The sequence below is a fragment of the Thunnus albacares genome, chromosome 10 (assembly GCF_914725855.1).
Source record: "Thunnus albacares chromosome 10, fThuAlb1.1, whole genome shotgun sequence".
NCBI lineage: Eukaryota > Metazoa > Chordata > Actinopteri > Scombriformes > Scombridae > Thunnus > Thunnus albacares.
The window spans coordinates 34124947-34144285 of NC_058115.1; positions in this window are offsets into that span (position 1 = coordinate 34124947).

Here is a 19339-nt window from a genome sequence, read left to right on the forward strand (position 1 = left end):
AGGAAATTCCTCTGTTGCCGTTATTTCCACATCGTTGGGAAAGCGGGCTTTAATCCAGTATGAGCTGCCAGGATCCAGAAACAAAGAGGGAAGACCGGAAAAAGGCCAAGAGCTGCAGGCGTATGACAGCTCGCTGATTTATCAGGATGCAGAAACATCAGTTATACTGTATAAGCAGAAGGGACGTCATGAGGGAGCTGAACAGGCTGAGGGTCACAGATAACCAACCACAGCTCCACCTGAGAGGAACACTAGTCCGTGTTCAGGGGGTTAAAACACAAGAACGTGCTGTTAAACAAATAAGAAACATCCCAAATCCTCACTGATACAGGACAAAAGAACTGACACAGAAATACTGTGCAGTCTAACAGGCAGAGCAGGTTCCTCCTCTGTTTTAGAGAGGTTCATTATTTTGAAATTCTGATTATAATGCTTCAACAGTGACACCTGCAGGGCAGGTAAGAGAGGAGAGGACAGTGTGTGTGAAGCGGTGAGAGGAGCAGAGGAGGAGGCTCCTGCTGGCCTCCTGCTGGCCTCCTGCTGGCCTCCTCAGGTCAGGATCTCTTATATCAATTTAATGCACTTCAGGGTTTTTTTTCATGCTAATCTGTTATTGGCCAAAACACGTAAAATGACTCTCCGAGGGAGAACGTCCTCCTTAACCAATCAACAACCAGAATACATACATGTTGACATCGTGCTGGTCCAATGACCACTGTATGCGGTGAAGCAATAGATTCATACAGCAGCATATTAGAAAAGAAATTATAAAGTGCAAATTGTGAACTACTTTTAAACACATCACTAAAAAATTACAACATAATTTAAATGAAACAACCAGGACAGTTAGCGTGTTTGTCATTGCTGCTGATGATGTCAGACTGGTTAAACATCCATCTAGAGGGGCGGCGGGGGAGCGGGAGCCAATCACAACTGACGCTGGGCGAGAGGCGGGGTACACCTGGACAGGTTGTCAGTCAATCACAGAGCTTATATACATATATACATATATTATACAGACCATTCACACTCACATGCACACCTACAGGTTAATCAGACCTGCATGTTTTTGGTCTGATGGAGGAAGCTGGAGAACCCAGAGAGAACCTGCACAGACACTCGGAGAACATGCTAAATAACCAGCAGCAACAAAGTTCTGCAGCAACAGCAACACATGCAGCAGGACGTTATAACACGGATACTTCACCTCCATGAAAGAAAGAAGACATCTCTGTCTCTGATGGTTGAATGTCTCTGCAGCAGAGATGATAAATGAACACTTCTTCATTTAGAAACAATATGTATAAATGTCTGTAAGGAAGCAGCCTTTTCACCACTCAGGGCTTTTTGTTTGTGAAAGCAAACTGTTTTATTGGCTTATAAAATTGCCCCCCCACTCCCAGTTTCATCAGGTGTGGACAGTGATATAGTTTGATGTGGTTTGTTGTGAGATTCCATGTTACATTCTGTTTGACTATGTGTTGCTATAATTCAACAGGTTATGTTGGTGTATGGTGTTTTTAATTTTGAACCTCTGAAGGTCTCTGCACTGCCTGTTAAACATAAAGTAGAGATAAGCATCCACCTGTCCAGCTGCCAATGCCGGTAGGTGACCCCCCTAAAATGATTCACTTCTGCACTCAACATGCTGATTTTGTTCTTTAACATCCAATTAATTTATTTATATCCTCGTATTAAGTTATTCCCTTAAATGAAATAACTTCCTCAGATCTGTAGGATCTTCTCATTGATTGAACCACGCAGCAGCCTCAGAAAGACTAAATAACAACAACGTACGGCTGCTGTTTCAAGGTCTAACAATACATTATTAATGATTATTAATGAGAGCACTCACAGTGCTAAATATTTTTTTTAAATTTATGAACAAATCTGTCCAAATCAGCAGGAAGCGAGTAGAAACAACTGCAGCTTGAATCTCTCTCTCTCTCTCTCTCTGTGTCTCTCTCTCTGTCTCTCTCTCTCTCTCTCTCTCTCTCTCTCTCTCTCTCTCTCTGTGTCTCTCTCTCTCTCTCTCTCTCTGTGTCTCTCTCTCGTTCCAGCCTGCTCGCCAGAATAAAACGTTGGCAGTTTACGTTTCTGCAAACCACAGAAACATTGAATATCTACGTTTCAACATGTGTAATATGTAGTATATCAACATTTCTACAAAACGTATCATCTCTGCATTTGTAAAGTGACGTAGTTCACATGTGATCTACTGACTGTCCTATCAGGAGGAGGAGGAGGGTCGGTGGATTGAAACCAACGCCTGCTTCCTGTTTCAACTGACAAAAGCGGGTGTTTTTAGCGAGACATCGGCCGTTTTCATTTTATTTTTTATTTTTATTTGAACCCAAACTATGATCTTTCTCTAACCCTAACCAAGTGGTCTTTGTGCCTAAACCTACCCAGACCTGAACCACAGCGTTGTCACACCATGAAACATCATTATTCAACGGGTAGAAATGTTGATATGATACGTTTTACACGTGTTGAAATGTAGATATTCAACGTTTCTGTGGTTTGCAGAAACGTTCAACGCCAACGTTTTCTTCTGGCGACTGGGTCACTCGTCCCTTCACTTCCTGTCGTTTCAACGGGGAGAATGAAACTGTGAACACTGACCTCAGCGGCCTCCATGTTCCCGTGTACCGGAGTGCATTACATTGAAAAGTGTTCCTAATATTTTGCCTTCCTCATGTATGTTAATGGACACCGTTCAATAAAATGCAGTTCAGTTCACCACCACCCACTAGAACCTCACTAATACACATAAAGTAGAATCATCACCTTTCTGACCATGACAGCAAAAACTGAAAATGTATAAGCTTCATAGAAGTAGAATATATGGCAGAGCTGTTGTATTGGATCGCCTTACGTTGCACAGATGTACCTGATGAAGTAAAGCTTAAACAAAGATGGCAGAAAGTACAACCGGTGGTCTCCGAGCCTCCTTCGTCCCCGAGTCACAGCTCGACTACCTTTACATTCAAAGTCTGCATCAGCCGAGTTCAGTCCAGATGACGGGACGTGTTCTTGGTTTTTATCCACTCTGGGAGCTGACTCGGGACAGCCAAGTATCCCAGAATGCATTAAATACCAAAGTGGCCAAATTACAACTTCCTGTCCTCCCTTCCAGTCACATGATGCTCACTGGCCCAAAAAGCATTTTTCCCCACACGATCATTGGAAAAGAAGTGACTGTAAAAAAGTGAGTAAACGTTTGAGTGAAAAGACTCATTTTATTATTGCATGATTCCGTCATTTTATCTCCATTCAAGTGAGCAACTAAACTAAAAACTATAATGTTCGTCCTCAGACTGTTATGTCATTTTATTAACATTTAAATTTCCAATATGTGGTCGATTTATCCAAATAATATGTTTGTAAATTTGGTCCAAGGTCTTCAGAGAAGAGTGAGAACAGTCTGATCTCTGCAGCTCTGATGTCTCTCTGCCATTTTCATATTTGATCAGATTCCTTTTGGCCTCACAGATGAAATCTGATATTATTGCTGCCACATTAGTTTGTCTGAAGTTGAAGTGAAGCTTCATGTTTTTATTGGACAGAACAGCAGCGCTGCCTGTAGACTGTGTGATACGTACAGATATCAACACATTTCAATAAACATCTATTAATATAAATATATTAAAATGAACAGATCGGCCTTTATTAAACAGGTTCGTTATAGCTACATTACAGATGGTTGTTTTTACGGTGAGAGTGGAGCTTTGAGTTGAGATGATGATGTCACAGCACAGTCAGGTACAGGTGTGTTGAAGCTGCAGATGATCGAACTGCCTCCTCCAGAGGTTCAAACTCCCAAATACGTAAGTCTGAACCTGCTGTACTCTGGTTAGAGGAAGACCTGCAGAGTCTCCGTCTCCTTCTGTCGACTGGATCTAATCCAGTCTGGATCTAATCCAGTCTGGATCTAATCCAGTCTGGATCTAATCCAGTCTGATCTGGATGTTGGGCTGGAATCTGTGAATATACTTTAGGTGAAACAACAGTTTGTGATGTATTGAACTGCATTTTGTTCAGACGTGTTTAACTTTTATTTCTTCACATGTATATTTGGTGTGAACACCAGCAGCAGCAGCAGCAGCAGCTCCTCTGGAGTACGATTGATTAATAGCGAGTCACACAGAGATTATATTATATTGCAGAGATGTTGTGTTGGATTGTATAATATGCAGGATGTTTATTACATTATACATTATATCACATTATAAAACACAGAACACAAAAAAACCCCTAAATACTGCAAAAAGAGAATTAGATTGTGCACAGCTGTAAGACGGTTGTGGAGAATACCTCCAAGGTGACGTCTTTAAGTGTCTTGTTTTGTCCAAAAACACCAAAATGTTCAGTTTATTATCTTGGAAGACAAAGAAAACCAGAAAATATTCACATGTAAGAAGATGAAGCTTGAAAAATGACTCCAACAGTTAACAGATTATCTGAATTGTTGCAGATTAATTCAGTGAATTGATTAATTGTCACTCTATGTATTTCATACTGCACATATTCTTTCTTTGGCCAGACGTTCTTTATATAAAGTCATCACATTAAGACAGCAGTTTGGATACTTGTTCATCATCTTTATGTGTCCTTACAGGCATCATTCCTGCTGGTTCTTGTGTTTTAAAGAATGTGCGGTGTGAAACGTCTCCGTGATTAATTGTGAATAAATAAAAAGCAGCTCATTCTCATGTCCACCTACAGACTGCAGAGTAAACCCCTGTGGAGGCTGCTAGTCCTGCCACACCTCTCACAGCCAGAGAAGAAGAACTGTGTAATGGCTTCCAGATGGCGGCGGGGCGCGGGCTTTGTGTCGACACATCCATCCTCCTCACTTACTCTTCCAATCTTGTTGGAGTTGATTTTTTGGCTCGGCGTGCGCTCCCGGCTGACTCGACTGAAGGACGCTGCAGGAGGAGAAAGAGCAGGCGGGTTTATGGATGTACGGCGAGGTATTAATGTCTCAGCTCATCTGGCCTGATCCTCTCTGCGGAGCGCGGATACAGCAGAGCTTAACAGGAAGAAGTTTGTGCTGCACAGCTCTAATTGGACGCACTTTTTTTTTTTCATTTTTGCAATAACAAGGTGCTGTCAGATCAAGAAACAGAAGTATAGAGAATGTATATGAAAGGAAAGGTCGGACTGTTTTAAAGACGAGTTAACGCCGTACGGATCTCACCCACGTCGCTGACTGTGAGGCGTCTCAACATGTGGTCTCATACAGACATTTAAACTGATAGGCTGTTTCCGCTCTCCACCACAAACCAACTCTGTGTGTGTGTGTGTGTGTGTGTGATCTCAACAGCTTTTTAAAGGTCTTTGTGTTGACCTCTGACCTCCAGAGCTGTAGGCAGGATTTTAGAGTATGTCGACATGCGTCCACAGCGGGAGTTTCATTGCTGCAAATACCTCCGTCCACACGTTAAAACACCGAATCGAGTAATTCTCCTCCTACTGGGCATGTGCAGATGACAGACGAGCGAGTCAGCCACAGAAAACCAGCGAAGAAGAAACGGTGTACTGTCTCCGTTTAGTTTATAGCAGCAGATTCCAACAGTTTGAGCAGAGAAAGGTGGTCGATGACTACGTTTAACTCTAAACAAGCTGCCAGAGTAGAAAATAAAGAGGACAACACTCGCATGAAGCGTCCACCATTGTTGTTGTTGTGTTTCTTCCTCTTCATCTTCTAATGAAACGCTGCGCTGCTGCCACCATCTGTTCTGTCAGCATTTCTACAAAGCTCAGTTTCCCTCGTACACACGACAACACAGAGCCAACGTTTTAACATTTACACACTCTGGACGACGTTTAGTCTCCGTTTTAGTCTGGACGGAGGAACAAATACGGAGAGAAGAAGAAGATGTGTTTATGAATGTAGCCGGCTCAGTGTGGACCTGGTCTCAGACATCATGTTCCCACTCTAGAGGAGGGAATATTTGGGAATCTCACGTTTTGATTCTTGATTCAATAAATAGAAAAAGAGGAGGTTTATCTTCGTACCAAACCACTGACTGCAACATGAAGCTAACAGAGTGATGAAGTTTCTTTAATCGCCTCAACGTTACTGAACACAGAAACTAGTTTGAATTATTTTCACTTTGTGAGAAATCACGTTTTGTCCATCATTTTGGTAGACAGCTAAAAAAAAAATACTACAATACCCATGATCCTCGGCTGCTCAGTAACAGTCTGATTCATGTTTGGATCAACATGAAACTCTCCTGGTTGAATCATCACAACAAAAGATGAACAACTGTGTGAGAAAATATCTGGTTCTTTGATAAAAAAGTCGAAGCTACAAGACCGTGGACAGAAATCTGAAGGAGAGAAGTCAACTACGACTCCCAGGGTGCATTTCAGCAACAAACATCGGCCACATGTGCTGCTAACAGTGAGCTTATGTTACACTGTTGGGAAAATAGATTTTTACAGTTTACAGATTAAATCAGTCCATTTTTAATTTTTGTCACTTGGTTGAATTCAGCAACTGTTTAGCAATGGCAGCTGAGGCTCATGGGTAATGTAGTATTTTTTAAGCCATCTGCTAAAATCACAAACAAAACATGATCTGAGGTTTCTCAGGTTTCTGGAGGTTTTTAATGAGGTTTCCAACAGTCCTGGAGTAGGTTTCAGGGTCGTTGAAGAGGTTTTATGGGTCTCAAGGAGGTTTTAGGGCCTTTAGGAGTTTCCCAGAGCTTCCTAAGGTTTTTGATCAGGTTTCAGGGTTTCTTGAAGGGGTTTTAGGGTCTTAAGGAGGTTTTAGGGCCTTTAGGGGTTTCCAGAGCTTCCTAATGTTTTTGATCAGGTTTCAGGGTTTCTTGAAGAGGTTTTAGGGTCTTGAGGTGCTGCCAGTGGACCTTTTACAGGTTGAGGATGCTCTTATGTAGTTTCTTGGAGCCTTGAGGAGGCTTTTAAGGAGGTATTTGGACCTTGATAAGTTTGCAGGGGACCTTGAGCAGGTTCAAGAAGCTCTTATGGTGTTTCTTGTGAACCATGATCAGGTTACAGAGGTTCTTAAGGAGTTTCAGTGTTGTTTGAGGAAGTTTCAGGGGTCTTAAGAAAGTTTTAGGGCCTTGAGGAGTTTCCAGGGGACCTTGAGCAGCTTCAAGAAGTTCTTATGGAGGTTCCAGGAGTCCTTCAGGAGGTTCTGAAGGAGGCTGTAGTGTATTTTAATAGTTTCCAGAGGTTTTTCTCTCCTTGACAGAGTTTTTCTCCTTGACATTACCTCCTAACTCACTCTGAGTGAGTTAGGAGGTAATGTTAGCATCAGTGCTGTTGCTACGGTTACCTGCAGTTTATTTTCCCTCTGAGCTTCAGTTTTGATCAGGAGTCAAACTGCTGACCCGAACTCTGTTGGAGGCGTCCTGTTAAACAGTTTCTACTGACGCCTGCCAGCCAATCAGAGAGCAGTATTCTGCATGTCAGTGGTGTAATATCAGGCACACGAGGAGCCTCAGGTGGCCCAGGTAGCACCGTGTGGGCCCCTGAAGGCCCCTGAGGGCCTGCAGCAGGACGTCCTCTCTGTCTCTGAGGTCAGAGTTCAGTTGGGTCTAACATGGCAGCAGCTCATGATGTTAATCCCAGACCAGCAGAGAAGAGAACTTCAGGATCTGGTTTCACAGGAGGCTGAACATATGGAGAAGTCTGATGGAAGAACAATAAGGAAAAGCCCAGCGCATAGTCCATTAATTTCTTTTTTTCCTCTTCAATAAGTAAACTTAAAGTATTCGTGAAATGAGCACTAAAGCCTCTTTAACAGTGTTTTCACAGCTGGCCAGCTCCCTCCCGCTGCTCCAACAGTAAAGGCCCTTCCTGAATGAACATTAACATGGGAAGGCCGTAACATCATACTTGGCAGTCCTGCGTCGCCACTAAACACCTAGTGAACCCAGCACATAGACCCGGCCCTCCAGGAAAACAGATCTGCAGCTTGGAGAGGCCTTTCTGCTTCCACTGAGACCCCAAAACAGATAGTTTAATAAAAACTAAAACTGTAAAATTACTGCGTTACAACAACAATTAAATACTTAAGAAAAAGTTTTTACAAAAGTGTAAAAGTATGAAAATCCCCCAAAATTCCCAAGCATGAAAACCCTATCTGGGGGTTTTCCTGGACTCAGACCGAAATGGGTTGAAACTTTTTTTGGCATGTGGCCCTTTAAAGATCCAGTCAACTAAAACATACATTTTCCAACATTTGACTCTGTGTGTGCTTTGTGTTAATAGTTTTATGTCTTTCTTTCCACATTTTAACACAACTCGGCTCCACTAAAGCTGCTGCTATCAGAAGTTTAATCTTTTAATAAAGTTAAACATCGATTACTATTGTCAGAATACAAAAAATGACAGCATGTGAAATATTATATTTAAATGTGATATTTGCAGATTATTTTCTCAATTAATCATTAGTCAGACATTAGTGAAAATAATTATAATTATGATATAATGACATTAAAAAAAAAGTTATAATTTGTTGGAGCCCATGATGACGCCTTCAGAATCCAAAGATATTCAGTTTACTGTCATTTATCAAACATACAAGTTTCAAACCATCACATTTAAGAACCTGCAACCAACAAAAATTTGGCATTTTTCCTTCAAGCATCATTCTGGCAACGTTCTATATTTTTCTTCTTGTCAACAAATCTTCATGTTTGGATCCAAACCAACAATGAACTGATCTACTAACTAGTATTGTGTGTGTATCAGAGCTGATATATCTGATTAAAAACACGTCAGTGAGTCACACCGCTGCACTGGGTCACATGTTCCTTCATCATGAAGAGTTTGGTCACGTTAGTTTGTTTAGAAACGGCTGCAAACACTAATAACAGCATCATGTTTTCAGTCTCTGGAGAGTAGTTCTGTGTACTACTGAGCATGTGCAGGAACACGGTTCTGTTTACAGCTTCACTAGCTTGTTGTGTTGCAGATCATCAACCTCTGGACTTTATACTGAAGTTATTTACAATGTGATACAACAGGAAGGAACATGTGACCCAGTGCAGCGCTGTGACTCACTGACGTGTTTTTAATAAGATATATCAGCTCTGATACACACACAATACTTGTTAGTAGGTCAGTTCATGGGTGACTGGGTCACATGTTCCTTCCTGTTGTATCACATTGTAAATAACTTCAGTATAAAGTCCAGAGGTTGTGATCTGCAGCACAACAAGCTAGTGAAGCTGTAAACAGAACCGTGTTCCTGCACATGCTCAGTAGCTTCTGCCTTACACAGAACTACTCACCAGAGACTGTAAACATGATGCTGTTATTAGTGTTTGCAGCCGTTTCTAAACAAACTAATGTGACCAAACTCTTCATGATGAAGGAACATGTGACCCAGTGCAGCAGTGTGACTCACTGATGTGTTTTTAATCAGATATATCAGCTCTGATACACACACAATACTAGTTAGTAGATCAGTTCATTGTTGGTTTGGATCCAAACATGAAGATTTGTTGACAAGAAGAAAAATATAGAACGTTGCCAGAATGATGCTTGAAGGAAAAATGCCAAATATTTGTTGGTTGCAGGTTCTTAAATGTGATGGTTTGAAACTTGTATGTTTGATAAATGACAGTAAACTGAATATCTTTGGATTCTGAAGGCGTCACCATGAGCTCTAACAAATTATAACTTTTTTATGTTATTATATCATTATTATAATTATTTTCACTACTGTCTGACTAATGATTAATTGAGAAAATAATCAAGCAAATGAATCAGTGATGAAAATAGCTGTTAATGGTCCTGACTTTACAATCACATTTCCTTTTCCAACATGAATCAGTGTCACAGATGAAACCTGATCCTGAACCTCAGATCTTTGAGTCTTTAGTCTGAGTTCAACTGATCTGCTCTCCTTCAGTCTGACTCTCAGCTCTGAATCACAGCCAACAGGACGGCGGCTACACGACCCTCCGTCGCCCAATTAACCAATTTCAGCGGGTCAGTCATTAATCGAGGCCGTTAGGAGATCATCCGCGAGTGTGTTGGCTCATAGCTGACTAATCAGCAGATAAATCATCACAGCGCTGCTCAAACCTTCTGAGAGCCAGAAAATTGAGGTCATGTGAAGTTAACGTGGCGATACTGAACCTCCTGCCAGTTTCCACCAACAAAACATCCGTCTGCACGCACGATTACAGTCTGATGTTTGGAAATCACCAGTTAATATTAAGTTTATTTAACAGTGTTTGTCCTCAGGGAAGGAGGCAGGTTATTCATTATATGTAAGTATCCAAAAATCACAATGAATAATTGTTATTTTTTCATATGATGTCTCACATTTCACATGTGAAATATGTGAAAATCATCTGTCTACACGATGTGATTTTATGATATGTGAAACAGTGTTCCAGATGTAATAAACAACTGCCTTCATCTCTGCTCTTGCTCTTCAATGACACTTCAACCCCTTTTATTCCTGCTAAACATCAGCATGTTAGCATTTAGCTCAAGTACAACCTCACAAAGCTGCTAGCATGACTGTAGATGTAAAATTAAATAAACTTATTTCAACTCAAAGGTCCAATAGCTCCAGGTTTTTAGCTGTATAATATGTGTGCATGTGACATACAGCTGATCCTAATTGAAAACACCCAACAGCAGGTAGATAAATCTTTATTCTGAGGGTAATTCATGTGTCATAGCAGCAACATAAAACCAACTGATACTAAACAACATGTAATAAAACATGTAAAGAAACTAAATCTATCAAAACAAAACTTCAACTTGTAATGACTGAGAGTGATGATGCTGTTAGTGACTGGATGTGACTTCTAGGTAAAGTATTTATAACAAGTACAGTTTATAAAAACACAAGATAAACCTGAGAGGTGCAGATTTAAATGTGGGACTTCAACAGCGAGTTTACCTCCCGGCTGCTCAGCACAGCAGTCAGCTGGTTTTAACGTTGCTGTTTCTCTCACAGAAAAAGCTTCTCTCTGATTGGATGTCGTCAGCTGCTCCGTGAAAAAATCTGACCTCTGGATGTAATCATTTCCTCACAGTCCCAATATAAAAAATCAGCTCCACTGTATTATAAAGTCTCTGCAGCAGCCTTGAAACAGAACCAGCGATTAAGTTTTCACTGCAGCTCTGTGAGAACAGAACTGTGTTTCAGATACCGGACACCACTCCAGATGGCTGACGCTGATTATAGCTGTCTCACCCAATTTCTACCTGTGTCCATCTCTGCCCAACGCCACGCACACAGCCGGCCAACCAAAACACCCGCTGTGGGTGTTTTGGAGTTTCTGCTGTTTCCATCCTGCCGGGCGATTCTGACGCCACATTAACCAGAGATTAATAAACCGGGAAGAATATGAGTGATGGACAGAAGGAGAGGAGAACTGTTAGCTGTGTGTAACATATCAATGTGTCCTCTGTATTAACAGACCAGCTCTGATTTATTAAAATGCTTTTTTCAGTGTGTAACGAATGGATTATAGTGTAAAAGTGCACTCTGCAAACAAGATGTGTGGAAAATGTGTTGATGTTCAATAGTAATAAACAAAATAAACTGTCGACCAGACAATCATTACTCTCTGCAGACATCTGTTTGACCTGAAACTTGAAGCCAGTGCTGCTGTTGGGGATCACTGATGTCACAGTGTGGGGACTCCAGTCCGATTACATCACTGCTGAGACTCCCAGCAGCCCCGGCGGCGATGTCTGAAGATGTCTGATGATGTCTGAAGATGTCTGATGATGTCTGAAGATGTCTGAAGGTGTTTGAAGTGGCAGAGACATAACTTGTGGTTTTGGTTTGAGGGAACAGTGGAGGTTTCCACTGTGATGTTTGGGGTCAACAGTAATCAGTCAAACGCTGCGTCTTCTGTTCAATGAGCGTTCGGTAACCACCAACCTGACCTCCAGTCATCATCATCATCATCATCATCATCATCATCATATAATACTCATAGGGACAAAGAGTCAATACATTTACTGAAATGAACTGATGTGCAGTTTTGTGACAAACAGAAGTAAAAAGTGTGTTATTGGAGTTTTGTTCCACCACAAACCTCCACAGGAAAAACCCACAGGACAAGAAGCTCCTTATGTACCTCAAGAACTTAAAGGCAGCTAGAACACTAGACCACTAGAACCACCTAAATGACCACAAGAACATCCCAAGTGACCATTAAATCACCTACAGGACAAGAACCTCATACATTAATGCCAGAGACTTAAAGGACTCTAAAACCTACTAGAACCTTGTAAAGGAACACTAGAGCCACCTAAAGGACCATAGAAACTCCTCAATGACCATAAGAACTTCCTAAAAGCCACATAAATAACACTAAGAACCTTCTTCATGAGCACTAGAACCATCTAAAGGAACCTTAGAATCACCTGAATGAATTGTAGATCCTCTTCAGCACCACTAGAACCGCCTCAATGGCCACAAGAATGTCCTGTAGTACCACTAAAACCATCTAAAAGACCATTATAACCACTTAAACTAGTCCTAGAAACTACAAGAACCTCCCAAAGGATCACTAGAACCACCTGCAGTACAAGAACCTCCTGACTTAATACAAAAACACTCGAAGTACCATTAGAACCTTTTCAGTGACCACATAACTTCCTAAATATCCACTAGAACCTCTTTAAGGAACACTAGAACCACTTCAAGGAACACTAGAACCACTTCAAGGAACACTAAAATCACTTCAATGATCTGTTGAACCTCCTCAATGACCATTAAAACTCCCTAAAAGCCTCATAAATAACCCTAAGAACCGTCTTCATGAGCACTAGAACCATCTAAAGGAACCTTAGAATCACATGAATGAATCATAGACCATCTTCAGCACCACTAGAACTGCCTCAATGACCACAAGAACATCCTGTTATACCACTAAAACCATCTAAAAGACCATTATAACCACTTAAGCTAGTCCTAGAAACTACAAGAACCTCCAAAAGGAACACTAGAACCAGTTAAAGGAACACTAGAACCAGTTAAAGGAACACTAGAACCAGTTAAAGGAACACTAGAACCAGTTAAATGACCTGTAGAACCTCCTCAGTGACCATATGTACATCCTGTAGGACCATTAGAACCATCTAAAGGACTCTTAGAACCACCTACAGGAAAAGACAGAGCGTTGTTTGCTTCTTGGCTTTAAATGAGACAAAGTCAAAGATAAAATGCGTCTAAAGCTGTTGAGAAAGTAAAGAATCCAGCAGAACCGCAGTCTGCTGTAACAGGAACGAAATCAAACTGTTCAGAAATGACATTTAATAAAATCAGTTTTCACATCAGTGACGTGTGTTTCTCTTTGTAGATCAATAAAACACTCAAACACTGCAGGATATTTCTGTTAATGTGTTTATTCTCCAACACCATCTCTATTTATCATTCTCATTATCTGCTTCCTACCAGGAAACACTGGATGAGTATTTACACATTAGTGGAGGGGGGAAAAAAAAACTTTATATTCTGCTAAATTATGCAGAGATTTAGCTAAAGGCCTTTTCTGGAGTTTGTTGGACGCGTGATGCAAGACTTTCAGTTCCTTACAGCGATGAGGTAGCTCACATTTTCATGCTACAAATCAGCTTTTTAGTCAGAGCAGATTCACCTCGGCTGCAATAATTCCTGAAAACTTTCCCTGATTGTTTGAGCGTGAAAAAGGGAAGAAGCAGAGTGTTGCGGGTCTGTAAAAGGTGAGCGCAGAGAGAGAGGACGTCCAGCCTTCTTTTGTTTCCCAGCAGCTCGTCTGTCATCTATAATTCATCCTGTGTAATGGGCCGCTGATATTTTGGGGAAACACCATTTGCAAAAATCAATGGAACAAATAATGAGCAGCTGATGTTTAAGAAATCTTCACTGACAGGGAGAAAAAAAAAAAAAAAAAAAAAAAAGTCAAACTAAGCAGGAAAGGTGTTGGAAAGCAGCCGGATAATTTGATCTGAGTCCAGATTTAAGGCTGATTAATAAATAAATAATGTGCCCCCAACAAAAAATGAATAATTCAGTCACTCAGCCGTCAAAAAAAAAAAAATCTTCATAAATGTTGGCCCACATATTGAGATGCACATTTTGGTTCAACTAATGACCTGAATCTAAATGTTCGGCCGTTGACTTGGTTGAATTTTAAACGTGTGTGTGTGTGTGTGTGTGTGTGTGTGTGTGTGTGTGTCTCAGCCCTCCATCATCGCTGTGAATATTTAAATGAAAGCAGGCGTTTGACCTCTTTTCTTTTATTTTACTGGTGAGTTCAATCAGCTTCACAGGATTTTTTTCGCTGAGAGTCTGAAGATTTACGCTCATTAAAGTTTGTTTACATCCGTCAGTTTTTTTATTCACAAATCTCAATTTGAGTGTTAAAATGTTTTGGCTTCTGCTGATGTTTTATATATTATATATTTATTATATATTTATTATATTGTATTTTATTTTAAATATGCTATTTATATCATTATATATATATGTTTATGTGCTTGACTGTTGATGTTGCTGCACATTGACTTGTGTGTTTTTCTGGCCTGCAAAATAAATTTCCTTTCAGATTATAATAAAGTTGCAATTTAAAAACATTGGAGTGGAAATGTTCAAAAAAAAATGAAAACATCCTGAAATATTGCAAAACAGTTTTTTCATATTTATCACTCTGACCCTCCTTTATCCAACACTGTGTCTTTTATTGGAGAGTTGAAGGTTTGATACATCAAACGTCTGTTTTTATTTGCATTTTCGAGTGGAAACGCAGGAAATGTAGAAGATCGTAAAAAGAAAAACAGTAGTCGAGTGAATAAATGATGACGTCATGAATCATGTGACTGAAGAGCTGACAACATCAGATCTGTGTGGAGCGATGATGAGGAGGCTGTAACCTTCCTCACATCAACACATGAAACTAACAGAAACGTCATATTTCCGTCATGTTTTCCATCGTTTGAGCTTTGACTGTTTTAATGACGTCGTCTCGTTGTTTCTTCTTCTTCTGCGACGGTTTAACGACATCAACTGGAGAAACACTGCTTATGTGGATGAAAACAAACATTCACTACATTTTATTTTTATCATTTTCTAAATTTAGTTAAAATTTGCATTAAATTTGTTTTGGAAACTGGACTTTTAACATGAAGGATGTTAATCACCAACATAATTTAACATCCTGATACTGAAGCTCATCATCATTTTCAGCATCAGAATCAGCTTCATTAAAAAATAGACATAAATATTAACCTCAGTATCTCACATACACAACATAACTATAGCTGGTTATTGTTTCACAGTTTGAAGGATTATCTCTGGAGCCTGAATGCATCCTGCGTCTCTGTTTTATTACTCTCTTATCTACAGTTTGGTGTAATATCATATGTGTTTTTATTTGCATATTTTTATCAGTTTAATTGTGTAATTATAAGTCATGTTAAGATATGTTGTTATATGTCAGTTTTATCCCCATCCTCACAAATATAACATGGATGGAGAAAAGAAATACAAACATCCTTTCACATTTGAACAGTCTTTACATCCAGGTGGGTCTCCGCTGTTACCTGAAACACTCTGAGCGTCTCGCAGGTCGCTCAGAGTTCACAGGTTTGAGTCCTGACAGAGAAACGTCACATGTCCTCCTCTGATCTGGTTTTTCTCCTGCAGCTCACCTGCTTCTCCATCTGCAAACATCCAGCAGTCAGCCTGACAGGCGACACTCAGGGAGTCACTGCGTTAGTTTAGGATGAGGAGGAGGAGGATGAGGAGGAGGAGGAGGAGGAGGAGGAGGAGGAGGAGGAGGAGGAGGAGGACTGGGTGTTTTCAGGTTTCAGGTGGACTGTGGTGGATGTGGGAGCAGCTGCGGAGGACTCAGGTTCAGGATTGAGTCTTGTTTTGGTGTGTCAGCGATCACGGGAGCAGCCAGTGTTATTTGGTTGGAGGGCACTTGGCGTCTCTTCAGCGTCTAAGTGAGTCTGGAAAGCCGCCCGGAGATCCGAACCATAAACACATTTAGAGGCTGCAGGAGGAACGCCGGCCGCCTTCAAACACTTTCATGCTTCAGCTCCACATTTCAGCTCTCAGTCGCTGCTGGACGTTCAGTTTGTGTTGGAAGCAGCTTCTCTTCTCTCTGGCTGCTGTTCCTGGACGGTATCACCCCACCCTCCCTCTCTCTCCCTTATACTCCCCCTCACCTCCCTGACTCGGCCTGCTCAGGATCAGGTTTAAAGGATCAGTCTGGTGATTTCTTCTTGTCCACAAATCTTCATGTTTGGATGCAAACCAACAATGAACTGATATTCTAAACAAGTATCGAGTGTGTATCAGAGAGTCTCACTGCTGCACGTTCCTTCATCATGAAGACAGTAGGTGTCTGTTTTTACTGTTTACCTGAATGGAAACACCGAAAATTTGAAAAAAATCTTGAAATACTGCAAAAAGGTTTTTTATTCTTGGGGTAAGTATTGATAAAAGGTAAATGTGAAATCATGTGACTCAAGCTTCTGCTCCACCGGACAGACAAAAACATCATGCATGTGCGGACCAATGAGGAGACTGTTCCTTCCTTGAATTAATACAATAAATATCCATTAATGTCATATTAGATGGGAAACAGCAACGAAACGCCATCATATATCAAGAGCTGCAGAAACTAATGTCAGACAAAAGGCTTTGACAAACTGGCAAATTCTGAGAAGCAAGTTGAAGAGTTTTGGGGGTTTTTGGGGGGTTATCTATCAGCTCCTCAATCAACAGCTCAGGTATGTTACTGTATATAACCTACAATAAACAATAAGTTTATTTATTTTATATCCCATTAAGGTAACGATGAATCAAACATCAACGGAGGGTCAAGTATCATAAAGTTCATGTTGTGTTTCATCTCTGGTGCTGATTCAGATTCTTTATACTGGGCCTGCAAAACCATCTTTATACAAAGTAAAAGGTCACTTCAGACGAGACAAACTAAACAACTTTCCTTTTTGAGATAAAGTTAAAGGCTGAAAATATTACAAACAGCTTTTAATAAGGTTAAACTTTGCAGTGGTTTATTGTACAACAGTGATGCAGATACGGAGGTTTTGTTGGTTTCCAAACATAATTCTGGATGTTAATAATTTCACTCATCTACAAAAAAAAGATCACAATACACATTTATTTTACAGCAGCTGTACAGGATATATACCTGACGTCTGAGACAGCGAACAACAGGACGCCCAGAGATCCCGAGGCTACTGGAGACGGTGGTGGTGGTGGTGGTGGTGGTGGTGGTGATACTGGCACCATGCACGGCACGTGGGATTCTCTCTTTAACATGCAGCAGGAGCAGCCAGAGAGAGAGAGAGAGAGAGAGAGAGAGACCTTGCAGTCCTAAATCAGGCTGTGCAATACGTAGAGAGATGCACACAAGCTGCTGAGTTTATGGCAGGAATTAACAGTGACAACACATCCTGTCCACAGCATCTACATCTACACACCAAACACATCCCTCCATCCCTCCATCCCTCCCTCCGCCCGGCCGGCCGGCCCTGTAGGTCAGGTGACAACATCATGTGACAGGATTCACCAAGTGATTCATTTTCTAACCTTGAGGAACATTTGAATGAGACACACTGAATCCTAAAAGGTCACCGGTTCACCTCTCAGTTCTTATTGTACTTTGTTCTGCTGCAGTTTGGTTTCACAATCTGGGAACAAACGTTTCCTGCAGTAATTTTGTTCCTAATAAGCTTGAACTGTTTCTGCTGTTTGGCTTCAGAAGCCAATTTTAACATTTTAATGAATTGTTACACGAGAAGTTCAGAAATGTTTTATTGTGCTGGATGTTTTTGTTTATATAACTGACCTAGAAAATGTCCAGCCAGTCATCTAAAGGCTCTTTTCATAAAAGTCTATTTTGTTTGACTGAATGTTTCTGTTATAATATTGAACATAAAATAACTGAATATGTTTTCATGAAGTAATTACACCAAGAGGTCGATGAACTATTTTTGAACCAGTAACTTCTCAGATTTGTCCATCATAAGTTTGCAGAGCTGGAACATAACTGGAGGATCAAGACAACAGAACAACTGTTCATTATACCTGAAATATATTGAACCGTGTCAAAAAGCAACGTGTCTTCTGGGAACTGTGATTCCTGACTGCCAAATGTAGAACAACAGCATCTCTGACTGTCCACTGAGGTGGTTATTGGAGGGAAAACAGGTTGGACTGATGGTAGTTATAGCGTTTGCTTCTCCTTCTCACACAGGTCACGCTGGACGCAACATGTGACCACTAGGTAACACTAGGGATGTGCAGAGAGTCCAGTATCTGTATTTGTATTGGAATAAAAGTGGAAAGAGGCTTAAAAATCCTGTTTTTGTTTTTATTATGCCTTTAATTTTAGAAAATTAAAGTGTCAGTAGCTCCGGGAGTGATGTCCAAATAAGGAAATGTGCGTCATGTAGCAGGTGGATGTGACTCCCCTTGTTGAGACCTGCTGATAGACGTCACAGCGGAGCAGAGGAGAGACACTGAGATAGTGATGTAACCGACCTGCTCGCCGGTATTTGCGGATCTAACGGTCCAAAATGTTCAGATATTACATTCATTCTTATGTATGACAAAGAAAACAGCACATTGTTACATTTGAGATGCAAACATCTTCAATTTTTTTGGTATTTTTGCTCAAAAAAGAACAGAAACAATTATTCAGTTATCAAAATATTCATTTCCTGTTGATCAACTAATCAATAACTCTGATCTGCTAACAAAGTTGATTCTTTACTTTCCCTTTGAGATTTTAAAACTTTATGATGTGACTTTATATATGGAAAAAAGATTTTGATGTCAATAAGACGACGTGATGGAGTAAAGTAACTGTGATGATCCTTCACGTCTCCTGCAGACGGTTCGTTAGTGTAACTTAAATAACGTGACAGAACATCACAGTCTGAGTGTTTCTGGTCTGATGGGAGGAGAAGAAAACGTCGTTTAGCATCTGAATGTTTCTTCCTGTCTCACCTGTCAATCTTAAACGGAGAGGCTTTCTCAGAAACCTGGGGGGGGGGGGGGGGGGGGGGGGCAGAGCTCCATCTCTAATCCTGTTGTCAATCGCTCAGTGTGATAGAGGTGGGGGGGTGGAGGAGGGGCCGTCCTCAGCAGGACTGTCTAACCTCTGTCCGGGGGACGCCCATCGACACGTTAATTCCTTTTATTGACAGATGTCCAATCAGAGCGTCCGGCGGCGATCAGTCCTGCATGTTAAACGGCTGCAGAGGGACGGACGGAGAGTCCAGCAGGCCGACGATAAACTACAAACATCCTCCATCGATCAATAACTGCTCTACAAATTAACTCAGTGAAACACCT